Here is a 26,614-nt window from a genome sequence, read left to right on the forward strand (position 1 = left end):
TAGATGTTGTTACCTCTCATAGCTACTTTATTGCTCCCTTTCTCATGTGGAAGGTTCTTTTGAGTATTAGTTCCCAATATGCCAGTTGTCTATGTTCCTATGCGAGCACTGCTTTCTTCTTGGTAGCAAAATTGCAATCAGTTTCCACCGGAGGTTTCTGTAGTGTAGTGGTTATCACGTTTGCTTTACACGCAAAAGGTCCCCAGCTCGAAACTGGGCAGAAACAGCGATGCTTTTTGTTCCATAAAGTGGTCTATTCCGCTCCTTTCTAAAGAAGATTTTTGGCCTCCAATGCTAGCTGCACCTTGACAAAACTCACATTAGTCTGCCTACTCCTCTTGATCCAGTTGTCTCCAAGCAAAAGAGCTGGAGTTAGTCCAAAGTAGCGTGTTAGCTTGATCAGGACAGATGTGGATCCTAGTTGTTGCGTGTGGTTAAAATGAGCTGCGTGTGGTTAAAATGAGCTGCACGTGGTTAAAACAAGCTTTGCTTGGGTAAAATGAGCCGCTTGTGGGTACACCCTGAGAAGTGTAGGTGGTTTCTGTAGTGTAGTGGTTATCACGTTCGCCTAACACGCAAAAGGTCCCCAGTTCGAAACTGGGCAAAAACATGGCTTTTTCTCTGGTCTTCTTTCCTTTTCACGCAGGCTCCACTTACGCATGCATGAGTCTTTACCTGTCTGGCTTAATCATATTCATGAAAAGCTCTACTTTTCCTCTTTCGGGGCTCCAGGACAAGCAAGAAGTGTCTGGTTTCTGTAGTGTAGTGGTTATCACGTTCGCCTCACACGCGAAAGTTCCCCGGTTCGAAACCGGGCAGAAACAGTGTCTACCTTTAACTTTTTGCCATCCAAAGCACTCCTCCTTCCCTTGCTCCATACGCTTGCAAGCTTGCCATCAATGTGACTGGCCAGTGTCTTTTCTTCACTCACTTTCTCAGGCAACTGCTAATAGCCTCTTTCAGACTGCCTCTTAGCCATCCCTACATGCATATCCATCTAAGAGAGATCTAAAACTCAACTTGCAAAACACCAAGCTTTGTCTCTTTTCCTTCTCCCTAGATACTGCACTATCTAGAAGTAGAACTGTCCTACCACCTGCTTTGTAAGTTTATATTGCCTGGAATTTGCCTTTGACTCCAACCTCCCTTGTCTTCTTCCTATCCAGCCCTTCTCCAAGTACTGCCACTTTGGTTGCCGTCGCATCATCTGCAAAGTTCAGGCTTTCCCAGTAGTTAAGACTTATGATATTTTGCTGCATGCCATGGTTGTCTTTCCCCTCCCCACCTTTCTATTCCCGAATGCCTTTTTTTTTACTCAAGCATACTCTATTGACCTAAGCCCAACATTTTAGATGTTGTTACCTCTCATAGCTACTTTATTGCTCCCTTTCTCATGTGGAAGGTTCTTTTGAGTATTAGTTCCCAATATGCCAGTTGTCTATGTTCCTATGCGAGCACTGCTTTCTTCTTGGTAGCAAAATTGCAATCAGTTTCCACCGGAGGTTTCTGTAGTGTAGTGGTTATCACGTTTGCTTTAAACGCAAAAGGTCCCCAGCTCGAAACTGGGCAGAAACAGCGATGCTTTTTGTTCCATAAAGTGGTCTATTCCCCTCCTTTCTAAAGAAGATTTTTGGCCTCCAATGCTAGCTGCATCTTGACAAAACTCACATTAGTCTGCCTACTCCTCTTGATCCAGTTGTCTCCAAGCAAAAGAGCTGGAGTTAGTCCAAAGTAGCGTGTTAGCTTGATCAGGACAGATGTGGATCCTAGTTGTTGCGTGTGATTAAAATGAGCTGCGTGTGGTTAAAATGAGCTGCACGTGGTTAAAACAAGCTTTGCTTGGGTAAAATGAGCCGCTTGTGGGTACACCCTGAGAAGTGTAGGTGGTTTCTGTAGTGTAGTGGTTATCACGTTCGCCTAACACGCGAAAGGTCCCCAGTTCGAAACTGGGCAGAAACATGGCTTTTTCTCTGGTCTTCTTTCCTTTTCACGCAGGCTCCACTTACGCATGCATGAGTCTTTACCTGTCTGGCTTAATCATATTCATGAAAAGCTCTACTTTTCCTCTTTCGGGGCTCCAGGACAAGCAAGAAGTGTCTGGTTTCTGTAGTGTAGTGGTTATCACGTTCGCCTCACACGTGAAAGGTCCCCGGTTCGAAACCGGGCAGAAACAGTGTCTACCTTTAACTTTTTGCCATCCAAAGCACTCCTCTTTCCCTTGCTCCATACGCTTGCAAGCTGGCCATCAATGTGACTGGCCAGTGTCTTTTCTTCACTCACTTTCTCAGGCAACTGCTAATAGCCTCTTTCAGACTGCCTCTTAGCCATCCCTACATTCATATCCATCTAAGAGAGATCTAAAACTCAACTTGCAAAACACCAAGCTTTGTCTCTTTTCCTTCTCCCTAGATACTGCACTATCTAGAAGTAGAACTGTCCTACCACCTGCTTTGTAAGTTTATATTGCCTGGAATTTGCCTTTGACTCCAACCTCCCTTGTCTTCTTCCTATCCAGCCCTTCTCCAAGTACTGCCACTTTGGTTGCCGTCGCATCATCTGCAAAGTTCAGGCTTTCCCAGTAGTTAAGACTTATGATATTTTGCTGCATGCCATGGTTGTCTTTCCCCTCCCCACCTTTCTATTCCCGAATGCCTTTTTTTTTACTCAAGCATACTCTATTGACCTAAGCCCAACATTTTAGATGTTGTTACCTCTCATAGCTACTTTATTGCTCCCTTTCTCATGTGGAAGGTTCTTTTGAGTATTAGTTCCCAATATGCCAGTTGTCTATGTTCCTATGCGAGCACTGCTTTCTTCTTGGTAGCAAAATTGCAATCAGTTTCCACCGGAGGTTTCTGTAGTGTAGTGGTTATCACGTTTGCTTTACACGCAAAAGGTCCCCAGCTCGAAACTGGGCAGAAACAGCGATGCTTTTTGTTCCATAAAGTGGTCTATTCCCCTCCTTTCTAAAGAAGATTTTTGGCCTCCAATGCTAGCTGCACCTTGACAAAACTCACATTAGTCTGCCTACTCCTCTTGATCCAGTTGTCTCCAAGCAAAAGAGCTGGAGTTAGTCCAAAGTAGCGTGTTAGCTTGATCAGGACAGATGTGGATCCTAGTTGTTGCGTGTGGTTAAAATGAGCTGCGTGTGGTTAAAATGAGCTGCACGTGGTTAAAACAAGCTTTGCTTGGGTAAAATGAGCCGCTTGTGGGTACACCCTGAGAAGTGTAGGTGGTTTCTGTAGTGTAGTGGTTATCACGTTTGCCTAACACGCGAAAGGTCCCCAGTTCGAAACTGGGCAGAAACATGGCTTTTTCTCTGGTCTTCTTTCCTTTTCACGCAGGCTCCACTTACGCATGCATGAGTCTTTACCTGTCTGGCTTAATCATATTCATGAAAAGCTCTACTTTTCCTCTTTCGGGGCTCCAGGACAAGCAAAAAGTGTCTGGTTTCTGTAGTGTAGTGGTTATCACGTTTGCCTCACACGCGAAAGGTCCCCGGTTTGAGACCGGGCAGAAACAGTGTCTACCTTTAACTTTTTGCCATCCAAAGCACTCCTCCTTCCCTTGCTCCATACGCTTGCAAGCTGGCCATCAATGTGACTGGCCAGTGTCTTTTCTTCACTCATTTTCTCAGGCAACTGCTAATAGCCTCTTTCAGACTGCCTCTTAGCCATCCCTACATGCATATCCATCTAAGAGAGATCTAAAACTCAACTTGCAAAACACCAAGCTTTGTCTCTTTTCCTTCTCCCTAGATACTGCACTATCTAGAAGTAGAACTGTCCTACCACCTGCTTTGTAAGTTTATATTGCCTGGAATTTGCCTTTGACTCCAACCTCCCTTGTCTTCTTCCTATCCAGCCCTTCTCCAAGTACTGCCACTTTGGTTGCCGTCGCATCATCTGCAAAGTTCAGGCTTTCCCAGTAGTTAAGACTTATGATATTTTGCTGCATGCCATGGTTGTCTTTCCCCTCCCCACCTTTCTATTCCCGAATGCCTTTTTTTTTACTCAAGCATACTCTATTGACCTAAGCCCAACATTTTAGATGTTGTTACCTCTCATAGCTACTTTATTGCTCCCTTTCTCATGTGGAAGGTTCTTTTGAGTATTAGTTCCCAATATGCCAGTTGTCTATGTTCCTATGCGAGCACTGCTTTCTTCTTGGTAGCAAAATTGCAATCAGTTTCCACCGGAGGTTTCTGTAGTGTAGTGGTTATCACGTTTGCTTTACACGCAAAAGGTCCCCAGCTCGAAACTGGGCAGAAACAGCGATGCTTTTTGTTCCATAAAGTGGTCTATTCCCCTCCTTTCTAAAGAAGATTTTTGGCCTCCAATGCTAGCTGCACCTTGACAAAACTCACATTAGTCTGCCTACTCCTCTTGATCCAGTTGTCTCCAAGCAAAAGAGCTGGAGTTAGTCCAAAGTAGCGTGTTAGCTTGATCAGGACAGATGTGGATCCTAGTTGTTGCGTGTGGTTAAAATGAGCTGCGTGTGGTTAAAATGAGCTGCACGTGGTTAAAACAAGCTTTGCTTGGGTAAAATGAGCCGCTTGTGGGTACACCCTGAGAAGTGTAGGTGGTTTCTGTAGTGTAGTGGTTATCACATTTGCCTAACACGCGAAAGGTCCCCAGTTCGAAACTGGGCAGAAACATGGCTTTTTCTCTGGTCTTCTTTCCTTTTCACGCAGGCTCCACTTACGCATGCATGAGTCTTTACCTGTCTGGCTTAATCATATTCATGAAAAGCTCTACTTTTCCTCTTTCGGGGCTCCAGGACAAGCAAGAAGTGTCTGTTTTCTGTAGTGTAGTGGTTATCACGTTTGCTTTACACGCAAAAGGTCCCCAGCTCGAAACTGGGCAGAAACAGCGATGCTTTTTGTTCCATAAAGTGGTCTATTCCCCTCCTTTCTAAAGAAGATTTTTGGCCTCCAATGCTAGCTGCACCTTGACAAAACTCACATTAGTCTGCCTACTCCTCTTGATCCAGTTGTCTCCAAGCAAAAGAGCTGGAGTTAGTCCAAAGTAGCGTGTTAGCTTGATCAGGACAGATGTGGATCCTAGTTGTTGCGTGTGGTTAAAATGAGCTGCGTGTGGTTAAAATGAGCTGCACGTGGTTAAAACAAGCTTTGCTTGGGTAAAATGAGCCACTTGTGGGTACACCCTGAGAAGTGTAGGTGGTTTCTGCAGTGTAGTGGTTATCACGTTCGCCTAACACGCGAAAGGTCCCCAGTTCGAAACTGGGCAGAAACATGGCTTTTTCTCTGGTCTTCTTTCCTTTTCACGCAGGCTCCACTTACGCATGCATGAGTCTTTACCTGTCTGGCTTAATCATATTCATGAAAAGCTCTACTTTTCCTCTTTCGGGGCTCCAGGACAAGCAAAAAGTGTCTGGTTTCTGTAGTGTAGTGGTTATCACGTTTGCCTCACACGCGAAAGGTCCCCGGTTTGAAACCGGGCAGAAACAGTGTCTACCTTTAACTTTTTGCCATCCAAAGCACTCCTCCTTCCCTTGCTCCATACGCTTGCAAGCTGGCCATCAATGTGACTGGCCAGTGTCTTTTCTTCACTCATTTTCTCAGGCAACTGCTAATAGCCTCTTTCAGACTGCCTCTTAGCCATCCCTACATGCATATCCATCTAAGAGAGATCTAAAACTCAACTTGCAAAACACCAAGCTTTGTCTCTTTTCCTTCTCCCTAGATACTGCACTATCTAGAAGTAGAACTGTCCTACCACCTGCTTTGTAAGTTTATATTGCCTGGAATTTGCCTTTGACTCCAACCTCCCTTGTCTTCTTCCTATCCAGCCCTTCTCCAAGTACTGCCACTTTGGTTGCCGTCGCATCATCTGCAAAGTTCAGGCTTTCCCAGTAGTTAAGACTTATGATATTTTGCTGCATGCCATGGTTGTCTTTCCCCTCCCCACCTTTCTATTCCCGAATGCCTTTTTTTTTACTCAAGCATACTCTATTGACCTAAGCCCAACATTTTAGATGTTGTTACCTCTCATAGCTACTTTATTGCTCCCTTTCTCATGTGGAAGGTTCTTTTGAGTATTAGTTCCCAATATGCCAGTTGTCTATGTTCCTATGCGAGCACTGCTTTCTTCTTGGTAGCAAAATTGCAATCAGTTTCCACCAGAGTTTCTGTAGTGCATTGGTTATCACGTTTGCTTTACACGCAAAAGGTCCCCAGCTCGAAACTGGGCAGAAACAGCGATGCTTTTTGTTCCATAAAGTGGTCTATTCCCCTCCTTTCTAAAGAAGATTTTTGGCCTCCAATGCTAGCTGCACCTTGACAAAACTCACATTAGTCTGCCTACTCCTCTTGATCCAGTTGTCTCCAAGCAAAAGAGCTGGAGTTAGTCCAAAGTAGCGTGTTAGCTTGATCAGGACAGATGTGGATCCTAGTTGTTGCGTGTGGTTAAAATGAGCTGCGTGTGGTTAAAATGAGCTGCACGTGGTTAAAACAAGCTTTGCTTGGGTAAAATGAGCCGCTTGTGGGTACACCCCGAGAAGTGTAGGTGGTTTCTGTAGTGTAGTGGTTATCATGTTTGCCTAACACGCGAAAGGTCCCCAGTTCGAAACTGGGCAGAAACATGGCTTTTTCTCTGGTCTTCTTTCCTTTTCACGCAGGCTCCACTTACGCATGCATGAGTCTTTACCTGTCTGGCTTAATCATATTCATGAAAAGCTCTACTTTTCCTCTTTCGGGGCTCCAGGACACGCAAGAAGTGTCTGGTTTCTGTAGTGTAGTGGTTATCACGTTCGCCTCACATGCGAAAGGTCCCCGGTTCGAAACCGGGCAGAAACAGTGTCTACCTTTAACTTTTTGCCATCCAAAGCACTCCTCCTTCCCTTGCTCCATACGCTTGCAAGCTGGCCATCAATGTGACTGGCCAGTGTCTTTTCTTCACTCACTTTCTCAGGCAACTGCTAATAGCCTCTTTCAGACTGCCTCTTAGCCATCCCTACATGCATATCCATCTAAGAGAGATCTAAAACTCAACTTGCAAAACACCAAGCTTTGTCTCTTTTCCTTCTCCCTAGATACTGCACTATCTAGAAGTAGAACTGTCCTACCACCTGCTTTGTAAGTTTATATTGCCTGGAATTTGCCTTTGACTCCAACCTCCCTTGTCTTCTTCCTATCCAGCCCTTCTCCAAGTACTGCCACTTTGGTTGCCGTCGCATCATCTGCAAAGTTCAGGCTTTCTCAGTAGTTAAGACTGATGATATTTTGCTGCATGCCATGGTTGTCTTTCCCCTCCCCACCTTTCTATTCCCGAATGCCTTTTTTTTTTACTCAAGCATACTCTATTGACCTAAGCCCAACATTTTAGATGTTGTTACCTCTCATAGCTACTTTATTGCTCCCTTTCTCATGTGGAAGGTTCTTTTGAGTATTAGTTCCCAATATGCCAGTTGTCTATGTTCCTATGCGAGCACTGCTTTCTTCTTGGTAGCAAAATTGCAATCAGTTTCCACCGGAGGTTTCTGTAGTGTAGTGGTTATCACGTTTGCTTTACTCGCAAAAGGTCCCCAGCTCGAAACTGGGCAGAAACAGCGATGCTTTTTGTTCCATAAAGTGGTCTATTCCCCTCCTTTCTAAAGAAGATTTTTGGCCTCCAATGCTAGCTGCACCTTGACAAAACTCACATTAGTCTGCCTACTCCTCTTGATCCAGTTGTCTCCAAGCAAAAGAGCTGGAGTTAGTCCAAAGTAGCGTGTTAGCTTGATCAGGACAGATGTGGATCCTAGTTGTTGCGTGTGGTTAAAATGAGTTGCGTGTGGTTAAAATGAGCTGCACGTAGTTAAAACAAGCTTTGCTTGGGTAAAATGAGCCGCTTGTGGGTACACCCTGAGAAGTGTAGGTTGTTTCTGTAGTGTAGTGGTTATCACGTTCGCCTAACACGCGAAAGGTCCCCAGTTCGAAACTGGGCAGAAACATGGCTTTTTCTCTGGTCTTCTTTCCTTTTCACGCAGGCTCCACTTACGCATGCATGAGTCTTTACCTGTCTGGCTTAATCATATTCATGAAAAGCTCTACTTTTCCTCTTTCGGGGCTCCAGGACAAGCAAGAAGTGTCTGGTTTCTGTAGTGTAGTGGTTATCACGTTTGCTTTACACGCAAAAGGTCCCCAGCTTGAAACTGGGCAGAAACAGCGATGCTTTTTGTTCCATAAAGTGGTCTATTCCCCTCCTTTCTAAAGAAGATTTTTGGCCTCCAATGCTAGCTGCACCTTGACAAAACTCACATTAGTCTGCCTACTCCTCTTGATCCAGTTGTCTCCAAGCAAAAGAGCTGGAGTTAGTCCAAAGTAGCGTGTTAGCTTGATCAGGACAGATGTGGATCCTAGTTGTTGCGTGTGGTTAAAATGAGCTGCGTGTGGTTAAAATGAGCTGCACGTGGTTAAAACAAGCTTTGCTTGGGTAAAATGAGCCACTTGTGGGTACACCCTGAGAAGTGTAGGTGGTTTCTGTAGTGTAGTGGTTATCACGTTCGCCTAACACGCGAAAGGTCCCCAGTTCGAAACTGGGCAGAAACATGGCTCTTTCTCTGGTCTTCTTTCCTTTTCACGCAGGCTCCACTTACGCATGCATGAGTCTTTACCTGTCTGGCTTAATCATATTCATGAAAAGCTCTACTTTTCCTCTTTCGGGGCTCCAGGACAAGCAAAAAGTGTCTGGTTTCTGTAGTGTAGTGGTTATCACGCTTGCCTCACACGCGAAAGGTCCCCGGTTTGAAACCGGGCAGAAACAGTGTCTACCTTTAACTTTTTGCCATCCAAAGCACTCCTCCTTCCCTTGCTCCATACGCTTGCAAGCTGGCCATCAATGTGACTGGCCAGTGTCTTTTCTTCACTCACTTTCTCAGGCAACTGCTAATAGCCTCTTTCAGACTGCCTCTTAGCCATCCCTACATGCATATCCATCTGAGAGAGATCTAAAACTCAACTTGCAAAACACCAAGCTTTGTCTCTTTTCCTTCTCCCTAGATACTGCACTATCTAGAAGTAGAACTGTCCTACCACCTGCTTTGTAAGTTTATATTGCCTGGAATTTGCCTTTGACTCCAACCTCCCTTGTCTTCTTCCTATCCAGCCCTTCTCCAAGTACTGCCACTTTGGTTGCCGTCGCATCATCTGCAAAGTTCAGGCTTTCCCAGTAGTTAAGACTTATGATATTTTGCTGCATGCCATGGTTGTCTTTCCCCTCCCCACCTTTCTATTCCCGAATGCCTTTTTTTTACTCAAGCATACTCTATTGACCTAAGCCCAACATTTTAGATGTTGTTACCCCTCATAGCTACTTTATTGCTCCCTTTCTCATGTGGAAGGTTCTTTTGAGTATTAGTTCCCAATATGCCAGTTGTCTATGTTCCTATGCGAGCACTGCTTTCTTCTTGGTAGCAAAATTGCAATCAGTTTCCACCGGAGGTTTCTGTAGTGTAGTGGTTATCACGTTTGCTTTACACGCAAAAGGTCCCCAGCTCGAAACTGGGCAGAAACAGCGATGCTTTTTGTTCCATAAAGTGGTCTATTCCCCTCCTTTCTAAAGAAGATTTTTGGCCTCCAATGCTAGCTGCATCTTGACAAAACTCACATTAGTCTGCCTACTCCTCTTGATCCAGTTGTCTCCAAGGAAAAGAGCTGGAGTTAGTCCAAAGTAGCGTGTTAGCTTGATCAGGACAGATGTGGATCCTAGTTGTTGCGTGTGATTAAAATGAGCTGCGTGTGGTTAAAATGAGCTGCACGTGGTTAAAACAAGCTTTGCTTGGGTAAAATGAGCCGCTTGTGGGTACACCCTGAGAAGTGTAGGTGGTTTCTGTAGTGTAGTGGTTATCACGTTCGCCTAACACGCGAAAGGTCCCCAGTTCGAAACTGGGCAGAAACATGGCTTTTTCTCTGGTCTTCTTTCCTTTTCACGCAGGCTCCACTTACGCATGCATGAGTCTTTACCTGTCTGGCTTAATTATATTCATGAAAAGCTCTACTTTTCCTCTTTCGGGGCTCCAGGACAAGCAAGAACTGTCTGGTTTCTGTAGTGTAGTGGTTATCACGTTCGCCTCACACGCGAAAGGTCCCCGGTTCGAAACCGGGCAGAAACAATGTCTACCTTTAACTTTTTGCCATCCAAAGCACTCCTCCTTCCCTTGCTCCATACGCTTGCAAGCTGGCCATCAATGTGACTGGCCAGTGTCTTTTCTTCACTCACTTTCTCAGGCAACTGCTAATAGCCTCTTTCAGACTGCCTCTTAGCCATCCCTACATGCATATCCATCTAAGAGAGATCTAAAACTCAACTTGCAAAACACCAAGCTTTGTCTCTTTTTCTTCTCCCTAGATACTGCACTATCTAGAAGTAGAACTGTCCTACCACCTGCTTTGTAAGTTTATATTGCCTGGAATTTGCCTTTGACTCCAACCTCCCTTGTCTTCTTCCTATCCAGCCCTTCTCCAAGTACTGCCACTTTGGTTGCCGTCGCATCATCTGCAAAGTTCAGGCTTTCCCAGTAGTTAAGACTTATGATATTTTGCTGCATGCCATGGTTGTCTTTCCCCTCCCCACCTTTCTATTCCCGAATGCCTTTTTTTTTACTCAAGCATACTCTATTGACCTAAGCCCAACATTTTAGATGTTGTTACCTCTCATAGCTACTTTATTGCTCCCTTTCTCATGTGGAAGGTTCTTTTGAGTATTAGTTCCCAATATGCCAGTTGTCTATGTTCCTATGCGAGCACTGCTTTCTTCTTGGTAGCAAAATTGCAATCAGTTTCCACCGGAGGTTTCTGTAGTGTAGTGGTTATCACGTTTGCTTTACTCGCAAAAGGTCCCCAGCTCGAAACTGGGCAGAAACAGCGATGCTTTTTGTTCCATAGAGTGGTCTATTCCCCTCCTTTCTAAAGAAGATTTTTGGCCTCCAATGCTAGCTGCACCTTGACAAAACTCACATTAGTCTGCCTACTCCTCTTGATCCAGTTGTCTCCAAGCAAAAGAGCTGGAGTTAGTCCAAAGTAGCGTGTTAGCTTGATCAGGACAGATGTGGATCCTAGTTGTTGCGTGTGGTTAAAATGAGCTGCGTGTGGTTAAAATGAGCTGCACGTGGTTAAAACAAGCTTTGCTTGGGTAAAATGAGCCACTTGTGGGTACACCCTGAGAAGTGTAGGTGGTTTCTGTAGTGTAGTGGTTATCACGTTCGCCTAACACGCGAAAGGTCCCCAGTTTGAAACTGGGCAGAAACATGGCTTTTTCTCTGGTCTTCTTTCCTTTTCACGCAGGCTCCACTTACGCATGCATGAGTCTTTACCTGTCTGGCTTAATCATATTCATGAAAAGCTCTACTTTTCCTCTTTCAGGGCTCCAGGACAAGCAAAAAGTGTCTGGTTTCTGTAGTGTAGTGGTTATCACGTTTGCCTCACACGCGAAAGGTCCCCGGTTTGAAACCGGGCGGAAACAGTGTCTACCTTTAACTTTTTGCCATCCAAAGCACTCCTCCTTCCCTTGCTCCATACGCTTGCAAGCTGGCCATCAATGTGACTGGCCAGTGTCTTTTCTTCACTCACTTTCTCAGGCAACTGCTAATAGCCTCTTTCAGACTGCCTCTTAGCCATCCCTACATGCATATCCATCTAAGAGAGATCTAAAACTCAACTTGCAAAACACCAAGCTTTGTCTCTTTTCTTCTCCCTAGATACTGCACTATCTAGAAGTAGAACTGTCCTACCACCTGCTTTGTAAGTTTATATTGCCTGGAATTTGCCTTTGACTCCAACCTCCCTTGTCTTCTTCCTATCCAGCCCTTCTCCAAGTACTGCCACTTTGGTTGCCGTCGCATCATCTGCAAAGTTCAGGCTTTCCCAGTAGTTAAGACTTATGATATTTTGCTGCATGCCATGGTTGTCTTTCCCCTCCCCACCTTTCTATTCTTGAATGCCTTTTTTTTTACTCAAGCATACTCTATTGACCTAAGCCCAACATTTTAGATGTTGTTACCTCTCATAGCTACTTTATTGCTCCCTTTCTCATGTGGAAGGTTCTTTTGAGTATTAGTTCCCAATATGCCAGTTGTCTATGTTCCTATGCGAGCACTGCTTTCTTCTTGGTAGCAAAATTGCAATCAGTTTCCACCGGAGGTTTCTGTAGTGTAGTGGTTATCACGTTTGCATTACACGCAAAAGGTCCCCAGCTCGAAACTGGGCAGAAACAGCGATGCTTTTTGTTCCATAAAGTGGTCTATTCCCCTCCTTTCTAAAGAAGATTTTTGGCCTCCAATGCTAGCTGCATCTTGACAAAACTCACATTAGTCTGCCTACTCCTCTTGATCCAGTTGTCTCCAAGCAAAAGAGCTGGAGTTAGTCCAAAGTAGCGTGTTAGCTTGATCAGGACAGATGTGGATCCTAGTTGTTGCGTGTGATTAAAATGAGCTGCGTGTGGTTAAAATGAGCTGCACGTGGTTAAAACAAGCTTTGCTTGGGTAAAATGAGCCGCTTGTGGGTACACCCTGAGAAGTGTAGGTGGTTTCTGTAGTGTAGTGGTTATCACGTTCGCCTAACACGCGAAAGGTCCCCAGTTTGAAACTGGGCAGAAACATGGCTTTTTCTCTGGTCTTCTTTCCTTTTCACGCAGGCTCCACTTACGCATGCATGAGTCTTTACCTGTCTGGCTTAATCATATTCATGAAAAGCTCTACTTTTCCTCTTTCGGGGCTCCAGGACAAGCAAGAAGTGTCTGGTTTCTGTAGTGTAGTGGTTATCACGTTTGCTTTACACGCAAAAGGTCCCCAGCTCGAAACTGGGCAGAAACAGCTATGCTTTTTGTTCCATAAAGTGGTCTATTCCCCTCCTTTCTAAAGAAGATTTTTGGCCTCCAATGCTAGCTGCACCTTGACAAAACTCACATTAGTCTGCCTACTCCTCTTGATCCAGTTGTCTCCAAGCAAAAGAGCTGGAGTTAGTCCAAAGTAGCGTGTTAGCTTGATCAGGACAGATGTGGATCCTAGTTGTTGCGTGTGGTTAAAATGAGCTGCGTGTGGTTAAAATGAGCTGCACGTGGTTAAAACAAGCTTTGCTTGGGTAAAATGAGCAACTTGTGGGTACACCCTGAGAAGTGTAGGTGGTTTCTGTAGTGTAGTGGTTATCACGTTCGCCTAACACGCGAAAGGTCCCCAGTTCGAAACTGGGCAGAAACATGGCTTTTTCTCTGGTCTTCTTTCCTTTTCACGCAGGCTCCACTTACGCATGCATGAGTCTTTACCTGTCTGGCTTAATCATATTCATGAAAAGCTCTACTTTTCCTCTTTCGGGGCTCCAGGACAAGCAAAAAGTGTCTGGTTTCTGTAGTGTAGTGGTTATCACGTTTGCCTCACATGCAAAAGGTCCCCGGTTTGAAACCGGGCAGAAACAGTGTCTACCTTTAACTTTTTGCCATCCAAAGCACTCCTCCTTCCCTTGCTCCATACGCTTGCAAGCTGGCCCTCAATGTGACTGGCCAGTGTCTTTTCTTCACTCACTTTCTCAGGCAACTGCTAATAGCCTCTTTCAGACTGCCTCTTAGCCATCCCTACATGCATATCCATCTAAGAGAGATCTAAAACTCAACTTGCAAAACACCAAGCTTTGTCTCTTTTCCTTCTCCCTAGATACTGCACTATCTAGAAGTAGAACTGTCCTACCACCTGCTTTGTAAGTTTATATTGCCTGGAATTTGCCTTTGACTCCAACCTCCCTTGTCTTCTTCCTATCCAGCCCTTCTCCAAGTACTGCCACTTTGGTTGCCGTCGCATCATCTGCAAAGTTCAGGCTTTCCCAGTAGTTAAGACTTATGATATTTTGCTGCATGCCATGGTTGTCTTTCCCCTCCCCACCTTTCTATTCCCGAATGCCTTTTTTTTTACTCAAGCATACTCTATTGACCTAAGCCCAACATTTTAGATGTTGTTACCTCTCATAGCTACTTTATTGCTCCCTTTCTCATGTGGAAGGTTCTTTTGAGTATTAGTTCCCAATATGCCAGTTGTCTATGTTCCTATGCGAGCACTGCTTTCTTCTTGGTAGCAAAATTGCAATCAGTTTCCACCGGAGGTTTCTGTAGTGTAGTGGTTATCACGTTTGCTTTACACGCAAAAGGTCCCCAGCTCGGAACTGGGCAGAAACAGCGATGCTTTTTGTTCCATAAAGTGGACTATTCCCCTCCTTTCTAAAGAAGATTTTTGGCCTCCAATGCTAGCCGCACCTTGACAAAACTCACATTAGTCTGCCTACTCCTCTTGATCCAGTTGTCTCCAAGCAAAAGAGCTGGAGTTAGTCCAAAGTAGCGTGTTAGCTTGATCAGGACAGATGTGGATCCTAGTTGTTGCGTGTGGTTAAAATGAGCTGCGTGTGGTTAAAATGAGCTGCACGTGGTTAAAACAAGCTTTGCTTGGGTAAAATGAGCCGCTTGTGGGTACACCCTGAGAAGTGTAGGTGGTTTCTGTAGTGTAGTGGTTATCACATTCGTCTAACACGCGAAAGGTCCCCAGTTCGAAACTGGGCAGAAACATGGCTTTTTCTCTGGTCTTCTTTCCTTTTCACGCAGGCTCCACTTACGCATGCATGAGTCTTTACCTGTCTGGCTTAATTATATTCATGAAAAGCTCTACTTTTCCTCTTTCGGGGCTCCAGGACAAGCAAGAAGTGTCTGGTTTCTGTAGTGTAGTGGTTATCACGTTCGCCTCACACGCGAAAGGTCCCCGGTTCGAAACCGGGCAGAAACAGTGTCTACCTTTAACTTTTTGCCATCCAAAGCACTCCTCCTTCCCTTGCTCCATACGCTTGCAAGCTGGCCATCAATGTGACTGGCCAGTGTCTTTTCTTCACTCACTTTCTCAGGTAACTGCTAATAGCCTCTTTCAGACTGCCTCTTAGCCATCCCTACATGCATATCCATCTAAGAGAGATCTAAAACTCAACTTGCAAAACACCAAGCTTTGTCTCTTTTTCTTCTCCCTAGATACTGCACTATCTAGAAGTAGAACTGTCCTACCACCTGCTTTGTAAGTTTATATTGCCTGGAATTTGCCTTTGACTCCAACCTCCCTTGTCTTCTTCCTATCCAGCCCTTCTCCAAGTACTGCCACTTTGGTTGCCGTCGCATCATCTGCAAAGTTCAGGCTTTCCCAGTAGTTAAGACTTATGATATTTTGCTGCATGCCATGGTTGTCTTTCCCCTCCCCACCTTTCTATTCCCGAATGCCTTTTTTTTTACTCAAGCATACTCTATTGACCTAAGCCCAACATTTTAGATGTTGTTACCTCTCATAGCTACTTTATTGCTCCCTTTCTCATGTGGAAGGTTCTTTTGAGTATTAGTTCCCAATATGCCAGTTGTCTATGTTCCTATGCGAGCACTGCTTTCTTCTTGGTAGCAAAATTGCAATCAGTTTCCACCGGAGGTTTCTGTAGTGTAGTGGTTATCACGTTTGCTTTACTCGCAAAAGGTCCCCAGCTCGAAACTGGGCAGAAACAGCGATGCTTTTTGTTCCATAGAGTGGTCTATTCCCCTCCTTTCTAAAGAAGATTTTTGGCCTCCAATGCTAGCTGCACCTTGACAAAACTCACATTAGTCTGCCTACTCCTCTTGATCCAGTTGTCTCCAAGCAAAAGAGCTGGAGTTAGTCCAAAGTAGCGTGTTAGCTTGATCAGGACAGATGTGGATCCTAGTTGTTGCGTGTGGTTAAAATGAGCTGCGTGTGGTTAAAATGAGCTGCACGTGGTTAAAACAAGCTTTGCTTGGGTAAAATGAGCCACTTGTGGGTACACCCTGAGAAGTGTAGGTGGTTTCTGTAGTGTAGTGGTTATCACGTTCGCCTAACACGCGAAAGGTCCCCAGTTTGAAACTGGGCAGAAACATGGCTTTTTCTCTGGTCTTCTTTCCTTTTCACGCAGGCTCCACTTACGCATGCATGAGTCTTTACCTGTCTGGCTTAATCATATTCATGAAAAGCTCTACTTTTCCTCTTTCAGGGCTCCAGGACAAGCAAAAAGTGTCTGGTTTCTGTAGTGTAGTGGTTATCACGTTTGCCTCACACGCGAAAGGTCCCCGGTTTGAAACCGGGCGGAAACAGTGTCTACCTTTAACTTTTTGCCATCCAAAGCACTCCTCCTTCCCTTGCTCCATACGCTTGCAAGCTGGCCATCAATGTGACTGGCCAGTGTCTTTTCTTCACTCACTTTCTCAGGCAACTGCTAATAGCCTCTTTCAGACTGCCTCTTAGCCATCCCTACATGCATATCCATCTAAGAGAGATCTAAAACTCAACTTGCAAAACACCAAGCTTTGTCTCTTTTCTTCTCCCTAGATACTGCACTATCTAGAAGTAGAACTGTCCTACCACCTGCTTTGTAAGTTTATATTGCCTGGAATTTGCCTTTGACTCCAACCTCCCTTGTCTTCTTCCTATCCAGCCCTTCTCCAAGTACTGCCACTTTGGTTGCCGTCGCATCATCTGCAAAGTTCAGGCTTTCCCAGTAGTTAAGACTTATGATATTTTGCTGCATGCCATGGTTGTCTTTCCCCTCCCCACCTTTCTATTCTTGAATGCCTTTTTTTTTACTCAAGCATACTCTATTGACCTAAGCCCAACATTTTAGATGTTGTTACCTCTCATAGCTACTTTATTGCTCCCTTTCTCATGTGGAAGGTTCTTTTGAGTATTAGTTCCCAATATGCCAGTTGTCTATGTTCCTATGCGAGCACTGCTTTCTTCTTGGTAGCAAAATTGCAATCAGTTTCCACCGGAGGTTTCTGTAGTGTAGTGGTTATCACGTTTGCATTACACGCAAAAGGTCCCCAGCTCGAAACTGGGCAGAAACAGCGATGCTTTTTGTTCCATAAAGTGGTCTATTCCCCTCCTTTCTAAAGAAGATTTTTGGCCTCCAATGCTAGCTGCATCTTGACAAAACTCACATTAGTCTGCCTACTCCTCTTGATCCAGTTGTCTCCAAGCAAAAGAGCTGGAGTTAGTCCAAAGTAGCGTGTTAGCTTGATCAGGACAGATGTGGATCCTAGTTGTTGCGTGTGATTAAAATGAGCTGCGTGTGGTTAAAATGAGCTGCACGTGGTTAAAACAAGCTTTGCTTGGGTAAAATGAGCCGCTTGTGGGTACACCCTGAGAAGTGTAGGTGGTTTCTGTAGTGTAGTGGTTATCACGTTCGCCTAACACGCGAAAGGTCCCCAGTTTGAAACTGGGCAGAAACATGGCTTTTTCTCTGGTCTTCTTTCCTTTTCACGCAGGCTCCACTTACGCATGCATGAGTCTTTACCTGTCTGGCTTAATCATATTCATGAAAAGCTCTACTTTTCCTCTTTCGGGGCTCCAGGACAAGCAAGAAGTGTCTGGTTTCTGTAGTGTAGTGGTTATCACGTTTGCTTTACACGCAAAAGGTCCCCAGCTCGAAACTGGGCAGAAACAGCTATGCTTTTTGTTCCATAAAGTGGTCTATTCCCCTCCTTTCTAAAGAAGATTTTTGGCCTCCAATGCTAGCTGCACCTTGACAAAACTCACATTAGTCTGCCTACTCCTCTTGATCCAGTTGTCTCCAAGCAAAAGAGCTGGAGTTAGTCCAAAGTAGCGTGTTAGCTTGATCAGGACAGATGTGGATCCTAGTTGTTGCGTGTGGTTAAAATGAGCTGCGTGTGGTTAAAATGAGCTGCACGTGGTTAAAACAAGCTTTGCTTGGGTAAAATGAGCAACTTGTGGGTACACCCTGAGAAGTGTAGGTGGTTTCTGTAGTGTAGTGGTTATCACGTTCGCCTAACACGCGAAAGGTCCCCAGTTCGAAACTGGGCAGAAACATGGCTTTTTCTCTGGTCTTCTTTCCTTTTCACGCAGGCTCCACTTACGCATGCATGAGTCTTTACCTGTCTGGCTTAATCATATTCATGAAAAGCTCTACTTTTCCTCTTTCGGGGCTCCAGGACAAGCAAAAAGTGTCTGGTTTCTGTAGTGTAGTGGTTATCACGTTTGCCTCACATGCAAAAGGTCCCCGGTTTGAAACCGGGCAGAAACAGTGTCTACCTTTAACTTTTTGCCATCCAAAGCACTCCTCCTTCCCTTGCTCCATACGCTTGCAAGCTGGCCCTCAATGTGACTGGCCAGTGTCTTTTCTTCACTCACTTTCTCAGGCAACTGCTAATAGCCTCTTTCAGACTGCCTCTTAGCCATCCCTACATGCATATCCATCTAAGAGAGATCTAAAACTCAACTTGCAAAACACCAAGCTTTGTCTCTTTTCCTTCTCCCTAGATACTGCACTATCTAGAAGTAGAACTGTCCTACCACCTGCTTTGTAAGTTTATATTGCCTGGAATTTGCCTTTGACTCCAACCTCCCTTGTCTTCTTCCTATCCAGCCCTTCTCCAAGTACTGCCACTTTGGTTGCCGTCGCATCATCTGCAAAGTTCAGGCTTTCCCAGTAGTTAAGACTTATGATATTTTGCTGCATGCCATGGTTGTCTTTCCCCTCCCCACCTTTCTATTCCCGAATGCCTTTTTTTTTACTCAAGCATACTCTATTGACCTAAGCCCAACATTTTAGATGTTGTTACCTCTCATAGCTACTTTATTGCTCCCTTTCTCATGTGGAAGGTTCTTTTGAGTATTAGTTCCCAATATGCCAGTTGTCTATGTTCCTATGCGAGCACTGCTTTCTTCTTGGTAGCAAAATTGCAATCAGTTTCCACCGGAGGTTTCTGTAGTGTAGTGGTTATCACGTTTGCTTTACACGCAAAAGGTCCCCAGCTCGGAACTGGGCAGAAACAGCGATGCTTTTTGTTCCATAAAGTGGACTATTCCCCTCCTTTCTAAAGAAGATTTTTGGCCTCCAATGCTAGCCGCACCTTGACAAAACTCACATTAGTCTGCCTACTCCTCTTGATCCAGTTGTCTCCAAGCAAAAGAGCTGGAGTTAGTCCAAAGTAGCGTGTTAGCTTGATCAGGACAGATGTGGATCCTAGTTGTTGCGTGTGGTTAAAATGAGCTGCGTGTGGTTAAAATGAGCTGCACGTGGTTAAAACAAGCTTTGCTTGGGTAAAATGAGCCGCTTGTGGGTACACCCTGAGAAGTGTAGGTGGTTTCTGTAGTGTAGTGGTTATCACATTCGTCTAACACGCGAAAGGTCCCCAGTTCGAAACTGGGCAGAAACATGGCTTTTTCTCTGGTCTTCTTTCCTTTTCACGCAGGCTCCACTTACGCATGCATGAGTCTTTACCTGTCTGGCTTAATTATATTCATGAAAAGCTCTACTTTTCCTCTTTCGGGGCTCCAGGACAAGCAAGAAGTGTCTGGTTTCTGTAGTGTAGTGGTTATCACGTTCGCCTCACACGCGAAAGGTCCCCGGTTCGAAACCGGGCAGAAACAGTGTCTACCTTTAACTTTTTGCCATCCAAAGCACTCCTCCTTCCCTTGCTCCATACGCTTGCAAGCTGGCCATCAATGTGACTGGCCAGTGTCTTTTCTTCACTCACTTTCTCAGGTAACTGCTAATAGCCTCTTTCAGACTGCCTCTTAGCCATCCCTACATGCATATCCATCTAAGAGAGATCTAAAACTCAACTTGCAAAACACCAAGCTTTGTCTCTTTTTCTTCTCCCTAGATACTGCACTATCTAGAAGTAGAACTGTCCTACCACCTGCTTTGTAAGTTTATATTGCCTGGAATTTGCCTTTGACTCCAACCTCCCTTGTCTTCTTCCTATCCAGCCCTTCTCCAAGTACTGCCACTTTGGTTGCCGTCGCATCATCTGCAAAGTTCAGGCTTTCCCAGTAGTTAAGACTTATGATATTTTGCTGCATGCCATGGTTGTCTTTCCCCTCCCCACCTTTCTATTCCCGAATGCCTTTTTTTTTACTCAAGCATACTCTATTGACCTAAGCCCAACATTTTAGATGTTGTTACCTCTCATAGCTACTTTATTGCTCCCTTTCTCATGTGGAAGGTTCTTTTGAGTATTAGTTCCCAATATGCCAGTTGTCTATGTTCCTATGCGAGCACTGCTTTCTTCTTGGTAGCAAAATTGCAATCAGTTTCCACCGGAGGTTTCTGTAGTGTAGTGGTTATCACGTTTGCTTTACTCGCAAAAGGTCCCCAGCTCGAAACTGGGCAGAAACAGCTATGCTTTTTGTTCCATAGAGTGGTCTATTCCCCTCCTTTCTAAAGAAGATTTTTGGCCTCCAATGCTAGCTGCACCTTGACAAAACTCACATTAGTCTGCCTACTCCTCTTGATCCAGTTGTCTCCAAGCAAAAGAGCTGGAGTTAGTCCAAAGTAGCGTGTTAGCTTGATCAGGACAGATGTGGATCCTAGTTGTTGCGTGTGGTTAAAATGAGCTGCGTGTGGTTAAAATGAGCTGCACGTGGTTAAAACAAGCTTTGCTTGGGTAAAATGAGCCACTTGTGGGTACACCCTGAGAAGTGTAGGTGGTTTCTGTAGTGTAGTGGTTATCACGTTCGCCTAACACGCGAAAGGTCCCCAGTTCGAAACTGGGCAGAAACATGGCTTTTTCTCTGGTCTTCTTTCCTTTTCACGCAGGCTCCACTTACGCATGCATGAGTCTTTACCTGTCTGGCTTAATCATATTCATGAAAAGCTCTACTTTTCCTCTTTCGGGGCTCCAGGACAAGCAAAAAGTGTCTGGTTTCTGTAGTGTAGTGGTTATCACGTTTGCCTCACATGCAAAAGGTCCCCGGTTTGAAACCGGGCAGAAACAGTGTCTACCTTTAACTTTTTGCCATCCAAAGCACTCCTCCTTCCCTTGCTCCATACGCTTGCAAGCTGGCCCTCAATGTGACTGGCCAGTGTCTTTTCTTCACTCACTTTCTCAGGCAACTGCTAATAGCCTCTTTCAGACTGCCTCTTAGCCATCCCTACATGCATATCCATCTAAGAGAGATCTAAAACTCAACTTGCAAAACACCAAGCTTTGTCTCTTTTCCTTCTCCCTAGATACTGCACTATCTAGAAGTAGAACTGTCCTACCACCTGCTTTGTAAGTTTATATTGCCTGGAATTTGCCTTTGACTCCAACCTCCCTTGTCTTCTTCCTATCCAGCCCTTCTCCAAGTACTGCCACTTTGGTTGCCGTCGCATCATCTGCAAAGTTCAGGCTTTCCCAGTAGTTAAGACTTATGATATTTTGCTGCATGCCATGGTTGTCTTTCCCCTCCCCACCTTTCTATTCCCGAATGCCTTTTTTTTTACTCAAGCATACTCTATTGACCTAAGCCCAACATTTTAGATGTTGCTACCTCTCATAGCTACTTTATTGCTCCCTTTCTCATGTGGAAGGTTCTTTTGAGTATTAGTTCCCAATATGCCAGTTGTCTATGTTCCTATGCGAGCACTGCTTTCTTCTTGGTAGCAAAATTGCAATCAGTTTCCACCGGAGGTTTCTGTAGTGTAGTGGTTATCACGTTTGCTTTACACGCAAAAGGTCCCCAGCTCGAAACTGGGCAGAAACAGCGATGCTTTTTGTTCCATAAAGTGGTCTATTCCCCTCCTTTCTAAAGAAGATTTTTGGCCTCCAATGCTAGCTGCACCTTGACAAAACTCACATTAGTCTGCCTACTCCTCTTGATCCAGTTGTCTCCAAGCAAAAGAGCTGGAGTTAGTCCAAAGTAGCGTGTTAGCTTGATCAGGACAGATGTGGATCCTAGTTGTTGCGTGTGGTTAAAATGAGCTGCGTGTGGTTAAAATGAGCTGCACGTGGTTAAAACAAGCTTTGCTTGGGTAAAATGAGCCGCTTGTGGGTACACCCTGGGAAGTGTAGGTGGTTTCTGTAGTGTAGTGGTTATCACGTTTGCCTAACACGCGAAAGGTCCCCAGTTCGAAACTGGGCAGAAACATGGCTTTTTCTCTGGTCTTCTTTCCTTTTCACGCAGGCTCCACTTACGCATGCATGAGTCTTTACCTGTCTGGCTTAATCATATTCATGAAAAGCTCTATTTTTCCTCTTTCGGGGCTCCAGGACACGCAAGAAGTGTCTGGTTTCTGTAGTGTAGTGGTTATCACGTTCGCCTCACACGCGAAAGGTCCCTGGTTCGAAACCGGGCAGAAACAGTGTCTACCTTTAACTTTTTGCCATCCAAAGCACTCCTCCTTCCCTTGCTCCATACGCTTGCAAGCTGGCCATCAATGTGACTGGCTAGTGTCTTTTCTTCACTCACTTTCTCAGGCAACTGCTAATAGCCTCTTTCAGACTGCCTCTTAGCCATCCCTACATGCATATCCATCTAAGAGAGATCTAAAACTCAACTTGCAAAACACCAAGCTTTGTCTCTTTTCCTTCTCCCTAGATACTGCACTATCTAGAAGTAGAACTGTCCTACCACCTGCTTTGTAAGTTTATATTGCCTGGAATTTGCCTTTGACTCCAACCTCCCTTGTCTTCTTCCTATCCAGCCCTTCTCCAAGTACTGCCACTTTGGTTGCCGTCGCATCATCTGCAAAGTTCAGGCTTTCCCAGTAGTTAAGACTTATGATATTTTGCTGCATGCCATGGTTGTCTTTCCCCTCCCCACCTTTCTATTCCCGAATGCCTTTTTTTTTACTCAAGCATACTCTATTGACCTAAGCCCAACATTTTAGATGTTGTTACCTCTCATAGCTACTTTATTGCTCCCTTTCTCATGTGGAAGGTTCTTTTGAGTATTAGTTCCCAATATGCCAGTTGTCTATGTTCCTATGCGAGCACTGCTTTCTTCTTGGTAGCAAAATTGCAATCAGTTTCCACCGGAGGTTTCTGTAGTGTAGTGGTTATCACGTTTGCTTTACTCGCAAAAGGTCCCCAGCTCGAAACTGGGCAGAAACAGCGATGCTTTTTGTTCCATAAAGTGGTCTATTCCCCTCCTTTCTAAAGAAGATTTTTGGCCTCCAATGCTAGCTGCACCTTGACAAAACTCACATTAGTCTGCCTACTCCTCTTGATCCAGTTGTCTCCAAGCAAAAGAGCTGGAGTTAGTCCAAAGTAGCGTGTTAGCTTGATCAGGACAGATGTGGATCCTAGTTGTTGCGTGTGGTTAAAATGAGTTGCGTGTGGTTAAAATGAGCTGCACGTAGTTAAAACAAGCTTTGCTTGGGTAAAATGAGCCGCTTGTGGGTACACCCTGAGAAGTGTAGGTTGTTTCTGTAGTGTAGTGGTTATCACGTTCGCTTAAAACGCGAAAGGTCCCCAGTTCGAAACTGGGCAGAAACATGGCTTTTTCTCTGGTCTTCTTTCCTTTTCACGCAGGCTCCACTTACGCATGCATGAGTCTTTACCTGTCTGGCTTAATCATATTCATGAAAAGCTCTACTTTTCCTCTTTCGGGGCTCCAGGACAAGCAAGAAGTGTCTGGTTTCTGTAGTGTAGTGGTTATCACGTTTGCTTTACACGCAAAAGGTCCCCAGCTCGAAACTGGGCAGAAACAGCGATGCTTTTTGTTCCATAAAGTGGTCTATTCCCCTCCTTTCTAAAGAAGATTTTTGGCCTCCAATGCTAGCTGCACCTTGACAAAACTCACATTAGTCTGCCTACTCCTCTTGATCCAGTTGTCTCCAAGCAAAAGAGCTGGAGTTAGTCCAAAGTAGCGTGTTAGCTTGATCAGGACAGATGTGGATCCTAGTTGTTGCGTGTGGTTAAAATGAGCTGCGTGTGGTTAAAATGAGCTGCACGTGGTTAAAACAAGCTTTGATTGGGTAAAATGAGCCACTTGTGGGTACACCCTGAGAAGTGTAGGTGGTTTCTGTAGTGTAGTGGTTATCACGTTCGCCTAACACGCGAAAGGTCCCCAGTTCGAAACTGGGCAGAAACATGGCTTTTTCTCTGGTCTTCTTTCCTTTTCACGCAGGCTCCACTTACGCATGCATGAGTCTTTACCTGTCTGGCTTAATCATATTCATGAAAAGCTCTACTTTTCCTCTTTCGGGGCTCCAGGACAAGCAAAAAGTGTCTGGTTTCTGTAGTGTAGTGGTTATCACGTTTGCCTCACACGCGAAAGGTCCCCGGTTTGAAACCGGGCAGAAACAGTGTCTACCTTTAACTTTTTGCCATCCAAAGCACTCCTCCTTCCCTTGCTCCATACGCTTGCAAGCTGGCCCTCAATGTGACTGGCCAGTGTCTTTTCTTCACTCACTTTCTCAGGCAACTGCTAATAGCCTCTTTCAGACTGCCTCTTAGCCATCCCTACATGCATATCCATCTAAGAGAGATCTAAAACTCAACTTGCAAAACACCAAGCTTTGTCTCTTTTCCTTCTCCCTAGATACTGCACTATCTAGAAGTAGAACTGTCCTACCACCTGCTTTGTAAGTTTATATTGCCTGGAATTTGCCTTTGACTCCAACCTCCCTTGTCTTCTTCCTATCCAGCCCTTCTCCAAGTACTGCCACTTTGGTTGCCGTCGCATCATCTGCAAAGTTCAGGCTTTCCCAGTAGTTAAGACTTATGATATTTTGCTGCATGCCATGGTTGTCTTTCCCCTCCCCACCTTTCTATTCCCGAATGCCTTTTTTTTTTACTCAAGCATACTCTATTGACCTAAGCCCAACATTTTAGATGTTGTTACCTCTCATAGCTACTTTATTGCTCCCTTTCTCATGTGGAAGGTTCTTTTGAGTATTAGTTCCCAATATGCCAGTTGTCTATGTTCCTATGCGAGCACTGCTTTCTTCTTGGTAGCAAAATTGCAATCAGTTTCCACCGGAGGTTTCTGTAGTGTAGTGGTTATCACGTTTGCTTTACACGCAAAAGGTCCCCAGCTCGAAACTGGGCAGAAACAGCGATGCTTTTTGTTCCATAAAGTGGTCTATTCCCCTCCTTTCTAAAGAAGATTTTTGGCCTCCAATGCTAGCTGCACCTTGACAAAACTCACATTAGTCTGCCTACTCCTCTTGATCCAGTTGTCTCCAAGCAAAAGAGCTGGAGTTAGTCCAAAGTAGCGTGTTAGCTTGATCAGGACAGATGTGGATCCTAGTTGTTGCGTGTGGTTAAAATGAGCTGCATGTGGTTAAAATGAGCTGCACGTGGTTAAAACAAGCTTTGCTTGGGTAAAATGAGCCGCTTGTGGGTACACCCTGAGAAGTGTAGGTGGTTTCTGTAGTGTAGTGGTTATCACGTTTGCCTAACACGCGAAAGGTCCCCAGTTCGAAACTGGGCAGAAACATGGCTTTTTCTCTGGTCTTCTTTCCTTTTCACGCAGGCTCCACTTACGCATGCATGAGTCTTTACCTGTCTGGCTTAATCATATTCATGAAAAGCTCTACTTTTCCTCTTTCGGGGCTCCAGGACACGCAAGAAGTGTCTGGTTTCTGTAGTGTAGTGGTTATCACGTTCACCTCACATGCGAAAGGTCCCCGGTTCGAAACCAGGCAGAAACAGTGTCTACCTTTAACTTTTTGCCATCCAAAGCACTCCTCCTTCCCTTGCTCCATACGCTTGCAAGCTGGCCCTCAATGTGACTGGCCAGTGTCTTTTCTTCACTCACTTTCTCAGGCAACTGCTAATAGCCTCTTTCAGACTGCCTCTTAGCCATCCCTACATGCATATCCATCTAAGAGAGATCTAAAACTCAACTTGCAAAACACCAAGCTTTGTCTCTTTTCCTTCTCCCTAGATACTGCACTATCTAGAAGTAGAACTGTCCTACCACCTGCTTTGTAAGTTTATATTGCCTGGAATTTGCCTTTGACTCCAACCTCCCTTGTCTTCTTCCTATCCAGCCCTTCTCCAAGTACTGCCACTTTGGTTGCCGTCGCATCATCTGCAAAGTTCAGGCTTTCCCAGTAGTTAAGACTTATGATATTTTGCTGCATGCCATGGTTGTCTTTCCCCTCCCCACCTTTCTATTCCCGAATGCCTTTTTTTTTACTCAAGCATACTCTATTGACCTAAGCCCAACATTTTAGATGTTGTTACCTCTCATAGCTACTTTATTGCTCCCTTTCTCATGTGGAAGGTTCTTTTGAGTATTAGTTCCCAATATGCCAGTTGTCTATGTTCCTATGCGAGCACTGCTTTCTTCTTGGTAGCAAAATTGCAATCAGTTTCCACCGGAGGTTTCTGTAGTGTAGTGGTTATCACGTTTGCTTTACTCGCAAAAGGTCCCCAGCTCGAAACTGGGCAGAAACAGCGATGCTTTTTGTTCCATAAAGTGGTCTATTCCCCTCCTTTCTAAAGAAGATTTTTGGCCTCCAATGCTAGCTGCACCTTGACAAAACTCACATTAGTCTGCCTACTCCTCTTGATCCAGTTGTCTCCAAGCAAAAGAGCTGGAGTTAGTCCAAAGTAGCGTGTTAGCTTGATCAGGACAGATGTGGATCCTAGTTGTTGCGTGTGGTTAAAATGAGTTGCGTGTGGTTAAAATGAGCTGCACGTAGTTAAAACAAGCTTTGCTTGGGTAAAATGAGCCGCTTGTGGGTACACCCTGAGAAGTGTAGGTTGTTTCTGTAGTGTAGTGGTTATCACGTTCGCTTAAAACGCGAAAGGTCCCCAGTTCGAAACTGGGCAGAAACATGGCTTTTTCTCTGGTCTTCTTTCCTTTTCACGCAGGCTCCACTTACGCATGCATGAGTCTTTACCTGTCTGGCTTAATCATA

General features: G+C 44.9%; 62 non-coding genes across 62 annotated transcripts; all 62 read left to right on the plus strand.

Annotated features, from left to right (window-relative positions):
• Positions 1-153: 153 nt before the first annotated feature.
• TRNAV-UAC (transfer RNA valine (anticodon UAC)) lies at positions 154-226 on the plus strand. Its single transcript has one exon. It is a non-coding gene; the product is annotated as a tRNA-Val (tRNA).
• Positions 227-537: 311 nt separating this feature from the next.
• On the plus strand, positions 538-610 carry TRNAV-AAC (transfer RNA valine (anticodon AAC)). The gene has a single exon. It is a non-coding gene; the product is annotated as a tRNA-Val (tRNA).
• Positions 611-751: 141 nt separating this feature from the next.
• On the plus strand, positions 752-824 carry TRNAV-CAC (transfer RNA valine (anticodon CAC)). Its single transcript has one exon. It is a non-coding gene; the product is annotated as a tRNA-Val (tRNA).
• Positions 825-1,502: 678 nt separating this feature from the next.
• On the plus strand, positions 1,503-1,575 carry TRNAL-UAA (transfer RNA leucine (anticodon UAA)). Its single transcript has one exon. It is a non-coding gene; the product is annotated as a tRNA-Leu (tRNA).
• Positions 1,576-1,886: 311 nt separating this feature from the next.
• On the plus strand, positions 1,887-1,959 carry TRNAV-AAC (transfer RNA valine (anticodon AAC)). Its single transcript has one exon. It is a non-coding gene; the product is annotated as a tRNA-Val (tRNA).
• Positions 1,960-2,100: 141 nt separating this feature from the next.
• On the plus strand, positions 2,101-2,173 carry TRNAV-CAC (transfer RNA valine (anticodon CAC)). Its single transcript has one exon. It is a non-coding gene; the product is annotated as a tRNA-Val (tRNA).
• A 678-nt stretch (positions 2,174-2,851) lies between these two features.
• TRNAV-UAC (transfer RNA valine (anticodon UAC)) lies at positions 2,852-2,924 on the plus strand. The gene has a single exon. It is a non-coding gene; the product is annotated as a tRNA-Val (tRNA).
• A 311-nt stretch (positions 2,925-3,235) lies between these two features.
• Positions 3,236-3,308, plus strand: TRNAV-AAC (transfer RNA valine (anticodon AAC)). The gene has a single exon. It is a non-coding gene; the product is annotated as a tRNA-Val (tRNA).
• Positions 3,309-3,449: 141 nt separating this feature from the next.
• TRNAV-CAC (transfer RNA valine (anticodon CAC)) lies at positions 3,450-3,522 on the plus strand. The gene has a single exon. It is a non-coding gene; the product is annotated as a tRNA-Val (tRNA).
• Positions 3,523-4,200: 678 nt separating this feature from the next.
• TRNAV-UAC (transfer RNA valine (anticodon UAC)) lies at positions 4,201-4,273 on the plus strand. Its single transcript has one exon. It is a non-coding gene; the product is annotated as a tRNA-Val (tRNA).
• A 311-nt stretch (positions 4,274-4,584) lies between these two features.
• TRNAV-AAC (transfer RNA valine (anticodon AAC)) lies at positions 4,585-4,657 on the plus strand. Its single transcript has one exon. It is a non-coding gene; the product is annotated as a tRNA-Val (tRNA).
• Positions 4,658-4,797: 140 nt separating this feature from the next.
• On the plus strand, positions 4,798-4,871 carry TRNAV-UAC (transfer RNA valine (anticodon UAC)). The gene has a single exon. It is a non-coding gene; the product is annotated as a tRNA-Val (tRNA).
• Positions 4,872-5,182: 311 nt separating this feature from the next.
• Positions 5,183-5,255, plus strand: TRNAV-AAC (transfer RNA valine (anticodon AAC)). The gene has a single exon. It is a non-coding gene; the product is annotated as a tRNA-Val (tRNA).
• Positions 5,256-5,396: 141 nt separating this feature from the next.
• On the plus strand, positions 5,397-5,469 carry TRNAV-CAC (transfer RNA valine (anticodon CAC)). Its single transcript has one exon. It is a non-coding gene; the product is annotated as a tRNA-Val (tRNA).
• A 1,061-nt stretch (positions 5,470-6,530) lies between these two features.
• On the plus strand, positions 6,531-6,603 carry TRNAV-AAC (transfer RNA valine (anticodon AAC)). The gene has a single exon. It is a non-coding gene; the product is annotated as a tRNA-Val (tRNA).
• Positions 6,604-6,744: 141 nt separating this feature from the next.
• TRNAV-CAC (transfer RNA valine (anticodon CAC)) lies at positions 6,745-6,817 on the plus strand. Its single transcript has one exon. It is a non-coding gene; the product is annotated as a tRNA-Val (tRNA).
• Positions 6,818-7,496: 679 nt separating this feature from the next.
• TRNAV-UAC (transfer RNA valine (anticodon UAC)) lies at positions 7,497-7,569 on the plus strand. Its single transcript has one exon. It is a non-coding gene; the product is annotated as a tRNA-Val (tRNA).
• A 311-nt stretch (positions 7,570-7,880) lies between these two features.
• TRNAV-AAC (transfer RNA valine (anticodon AAC)) lies at positions 7,881-7,953 on the plus strand. The gene has a single exon. It is a non-coding gene; the product is annotated as a tRNA-Val (tRNA).
• A 141-nt stretch (positions 7,954-8,094) lies between these two features.
• TRNAV-UAC (transfer RNA valine (anticodon UAC)) lies at positions 8,095-8,167 on the plus strand. Its single transcript has one exon. It is a non-coding gene; the product is annotated as a tRNA-Val (tRNA).
• Positions 8,168-8,478: 311 nt separating this feature from the next.
• On the plus strand, positions 8,479-8,551 carry TRNAV-AAC (transfer RNA valine (anticodon AAC)). The gene has a single exon. It is a non-coding gene; the product is annotated as a tRNA-Val (tRNA).
• Positions 8,552-8,692: 141 nt separating this feature from the next.
• TRNAV-CAC (transfer RNA valine (anticodon CAC)) lies at positions 8,693-8,765 on the plus strand. Its single transcript has one exon. It is a non-coding gene; the product is annotated as a tRNA-Val (tRNA).
• A 677-nt stretch (positions 8,766-9,442) lies between these two features.
• On the plus strand, positions 9,443-9,515 carry TRNAV-UAC (transfer RNA valine (anticodon UAC)). Its single transcript has one exon. It is a non-coding gene; the product is annotated as a tRNA-Val (tRNA).
• Positions 9,516-9,826: 311 nt separating this feature from the next.
• On the plus strand, positions 9,827-9,899 carry TRNAV-AAC (transfer RNA valine (anticodon AAC)). Its single transcript has one exon. It is a non-coding gene; the product is annotated as a tRNA-Val (tRNA).
• A 141-nt stretch (positions 9,900-10,040) lies between these two features.
• TRNAV-CAC (transfer RNA valine (anticodon CAC)) lies at positions 10,041-10,113 on the plus strand. Its single transcript has one exon. It is a non-coding gene; the product is annotated as a tRNA-Val (tRNA).
• Positions 10,114-10,791: 678 nt separating this feature from the next.
• Positions 10,792-10,864, plus strand: TRNAV-UAC (transfer RNA valine (anticodon UAC)). The gene has a single exon. It is a non-coding gene; the product is annotated as a tRNA-Val (tRNA).
• Positions 10,865-11,175: 311 nt separating this feature from the next.
• Positions 11,176-11,248, plus strand: TRNAV-AAC (transfer RNA valine (anticodon AAC)). Its single transcript has one exon. It is a non-coding gene; the product is annotated as a tRNA-Val (tRNA).
• Positions 11,249-11,389: 141 nt separating this feature from the next.
• On the plus strand, positions 11,390-11,462 carry TRNAV-CAC (transfer RNA valine (anticodon CAC)). The gene has a single exon. It is a non-coding gene; the product is annotated as a tRNA-Val (tRNA).
• Positions 11,463-12,139: 677 nt separating this feature from the next.
• On the plus strand, positions 12,140-12,212 carry TRNAV-UAC (transfer RNA valine (anticodon UAC)). The gene has a single exon. It is a non-coding gene; the product is annotated as a tRNA-Val (tRNA).
• A 311-nt stretch (positions 12,213-12,523) lies between these two features.
• Positions 12,524-12,596, plus strand: TRNAV-AAC (transfer RNA valine (anticodon AAC)). Its single transcript has one exon. It is a non-coding gene; the product is annotated as a tRNA-Val (tRNA).
• A 141-nt stretch (positions 12,597-12,737) lies between these two features.
• TRNAV-UAC (transfer RNA valine (anticodon UAC)) lies at positions 12,738-12,810 on the plus strand. Its single transcript has one exon. It is a non-coding gene; the product is annotated as a tRNA-Val (tRNA).
• Positions 12,811-13,121: 311 nt separating this feature from the next.
• Positions 13,122-13,194, plus strand: TRNAV-AAC (transfer RNA valine (anticodon AAC)). The gene has a single exon. It is a non-coding gene; the product is annotated as a tRNA-Val (tRNA).
• Positions 13,195-13,335: 141 nt separating this feature from the next.
• On the plus strand, positions 13,336-13,408 carry TRNAV-CAC (transfer RNA valine (anticodon CAC)). Its single transcript has one exon. It is a non-coding gene; the product is annotated as a tRNA-Val (tRNA).
• A 678-nt stretch (positions 13,409-14,086) lies between these two features.
• Positions 14,087-14,159, plus strand: TRNAV-UAC (transfer RNA valine (anticodon UAC)). The gene has a single exon. It is a non-coding gene; the product is annotated as a tRNA-Val (tRNA).
• A 311-nt stretch (positions 14,160-14,470) lies between these two features.
• Positions 14,471-14,543, plus strand: TRNAV-AAC (transfer RNA valine (anticodon AAC)). The gene has a single exon. It is a non-coding gene; the product is annotated as a tRNA-Val (tRNA).
• Positions 14,544-14,684: 141 nt separating this feature from the next.
• Positions 14,685-14,757, plus strand: TRNAV-CAC (transfer RNA valine (anticodon CAC)). The gene has a single exon. It is a non-coding gene; the product is annotated as a tRNA-Val (tRNA).
• A 678-nt stretch (positions 14,758-15,435) lies between these two features.
• On the plus strand, positions 15,436-15,508 carry TRNAV-UAC (transfer RNA valine (anticodon UAC)). Its single transcript has one exon. It is a non-coding gene; the product is annotated as a tRNA-Val (tRNA).
• Positions 15,509-15,819: 311 nt separating this feature from the next.
• On the plus strand, positions 15,820-15,892 carry TRNAV-AAC (transfer RNA valine (anticodon AAC)). The gene has a single exon. It is a non-coding gene; the product is annotated as a tRNA-Val (tRNA).
• A 141-nt stretch (positions 15,893-16,033) lies between these two features.
• TRNAV-CAC (transfer RNA valine (anticodon CAC)) lies at positions 16,034-16,106 on the plus strand. The gene has a single exon. It is a non-coding gene; the product is annotated as a tRNA-Val (tRNA).
• Positions 16,107-16,783: 677 nt separating this feature from the next.
• On the plus strand, positions 16,784-16,856 carry TRNAV-UAC (transfer RNA valine (anticodon UAC)). Its single transcript has one exon. It is a non-coding gene; the product is annotated as a tRNA-Val (tRNA).
• Positions 16,857-17,167: 311 nt separating this feature from the next.
• Positions 17,168-17,240, plus strand: TRNAV-AAC (transfer RNA valine (anticodon AAC)). Its single transcript has one exon. It is a non-coding gene; the product is annotated as a tRNA-Val (tRNA).
• A 141-nt stretch (positions 17,241-17,381) lies between these two features.
• Positions 17,382-17,454, plus strand: TRNAV-UAC (transfer RNA valine (anticodon UAC)). Its single transcript has one exon. It is a non-coding gene; the product is annotated as a tRNA-Val (tRNA).
• A 311-nt stretch (positions 17,455-17,765) lies between these two features.
• On the plus strand, positions 17,766-17,838 carry TRNAV-AAC (transfer RNA valine (anticodon AAC)). Its single transcript has one exon. It is a non-coding gene; the product is annotated as a tRNA-Val (tRNA).
• Positions 17,839-17,979: 141 nt separating this feature from the next.
• On the plus strand, positions 17,980-18,052 carry TRNAV-CAC (transfer RNA valine (anticodon CAC)). The gene has a single exon. It is a non-coding gene; the product is annotated as a tRNA-Val (tRNA).
• Positions 18,053-18,730: 678 nt separating this feature from the next.
• Positions 18,731-18,803, plus strand: TRNAV-UAC (transfer RNA valine (anticodon UAC)). The gene has a single exon. It is a non-coding gene; the product is annotated as a tRNA-Val (tRNA).
• A 311-nt stretch (positions 18,804-19,114) lies between these two features.
• TRNAV-AAC (transfer RNA valine (anticodon AAC)) lies at positions 19,115-19,187 on the plus strand. Its single transcript has one exon. It is a non-coding gene; the product is annotated as a tRNA-Val (tRNA).
• Positions 19,188-19,328: 141 nt separating this feature from the next.
• Positions 19,329-19,401, plus strand: TRNAV-CAC (transfer RNA valine (anticodon CAC)). Its single transcript has one exon. It is a non-coding gene; the product is annotated as a tRNA-Val (tRNA).
• Positions 19,402-20,079: 678 nt separating this feature from the next.
• Positions 20,080-20,152, plus strand: TRNAV-UAC (transfer RNA valine (anticodon UAC)). Its single transcript has one exon. It is a non-coding gene; the product is annotated as a tRNA-Val (tRNA).
• Positions 20,153-20,463: 311 nt separating this feature from the next.
• On the plus strand, positions 20,464-20,536 carry TRNAV-AAC (transfer RNA valine (anticodon AAC)). The gene has a single exon. It is a non-coding gene; the product is annotated as a tRNA-Val (tRNA).
• A 141-nt stretch (positions 20,537-20,677) lies between these two features.
• On the plus strand, positions 20,678-20,750 carry TRNAV-CAC (transfer RNA valine (anticodon CAC)). The gene has a single exon. It is a non-coding gene; the product is annotated as a tRNA-Val (tRNA).
• Positions 20,751-21,428: 678 nt separating this feature from the next.
• Positions 21,429-21,501, plus strand: TRNAV-UAC (transfer RNA valine (anticodon UAC)). Its single transcript has one exon. It is a non-coding gene; the product is annotated as a tRNA-Val (tRNA).
• A 311-nt stretch (positions 21,502-21,812) lies between these two features.
• On the plus strand, positions 21,813-21,885 carry TRNAV-AAC (transfer RNA valine (anticodon AAC)). Its single transcript has one exon. It is a non-coding gene; the product is annotated as a tRNA-Val (tRNA).
• Positions 21,886-22,026: 141 nt separating this feature from the next.
• Positions 22,027-22,099, plus strand: TRNAV-CAC (transfer RNA valine (anticodon CAC)). The gene has a single exon. It is a non-coding gene; the product is annotated as a tRNA-Val (tRNA).
• Positions 22,100-22,777: 678 nt separating this feature from the next.
• On the plus strand, positions 22,778-22,850 carry TRNAV-UAC (transfer RNA valine (anticodon UAC)). Its single transcript has one exon. It is a non-coding gene; the product is annotated as a tRNA-Val (tRNA).
• A 311-nt stretch (positions 22,851-23,161) lies between these two features.
• TRNAF-AAA (transfer RNA phenylalanine (anticodon AAA)) lies at positions 23,162-23,234 on the plus strand. The gene has a single exon. It is a non-coding gene; the product is annotated as a tRNA-Phe (tRNA).
• Positions 23,235-23,375: 141 nt separating this feature from the next.
• Positions 23,376-23,448, plus strand: TRNAV-UAC (transfer RNA valine (anticodon UAC)). Its single transcript has one exon. It is a non-coding gene; the product is annotated as a tRNA-Val (tRNA).
• Positions 23,449-23,759: 311 nt separating this feature from the next.
• Positions 23,760-23,832, plus strand: TRNAV-AAC (transfer RNA valine (anticodon AAC)). Its single transcript has one exon. It is a non-coding gene; the product is annotated as a tRNA-Val (tRNA).
• Positions 23,833-23,973: 141 nt separating this feature from the next.
• Positions 23,974-24,046, plus strand: TRNAV-CAC (transfer RNA valine (anticodon CAC)). The gene has a single exon. It is a non-coding gene; the product is annotated as a tRNA-Val (tRNA).
• A 679-nt stretch (positions 24,047-24,725) lies between these two features.
• On the plus strand, positions 24,726-24,798 carry TRNAV-UAC (transfer RNA valine (anticodon UAC)). The gene has a single exon. It is a non-coding gene; the product is annotated as a tRNA-Val (tRNA).
• A 311-nt stretch (positions 24,799-25,109) lies between these two features.
• Positions 25,110-25,182, plus strand: TRNAV-AAC (transfer RNA valine (anticodon AAC)). The gene has a single exon. It is a non-coding gene; the product is annotated as a tRNA-Val (tRNA).
• A 141-nt stretch (positions 25,183-25,323) lies between these two features.
• On the plus strand, positions 25,324-25,396 carry TRNAV-CAC (transfer RNA valine (anticodon CAC)). The gene has a single exon. It is a non-coding gene; the product is annotated as a tRNA-Val (tRNA).
• A 678-nt stretch (positions 25,397-26,074) lies between these two features.
• Positions 26,075-26,147, plus strand: TRNAV-UAC (transfer RNA valine (anticodon UAC)). The gene has a single exon. It is a non-coding gene; the product is annotated as a tRNA-Val (tRNA).
• Positions 26,148-26,458: 311 nt separating this feature from the next.
• TRNAF-AAA (transfer RNA phenylalanine (anticodon AAA)) lies at positions 26,459-26,531 on the plus strand. Its single transcript has one exon. It is a non-coding gene; the product is annotated as a tRNA-Phe (tRNA).
• Positions 26,532-26,614: the final 83 nt, after the last annotated feature.

This window comes from Hyperolius riggenbachi, chromosome 4 (assembly GCF_040937935.1).
Source record: "Hyperolius riggenbachi isolate aHypRig1 chromosome 4, aHypRig1.pri, whole genome shotgun sequence".
NCBI lineage: Eukaryota > Metazoa > Chordata > Amphibia > Anura > Hyperoliidae > Hyperolius > Hyperolius riggenbachi.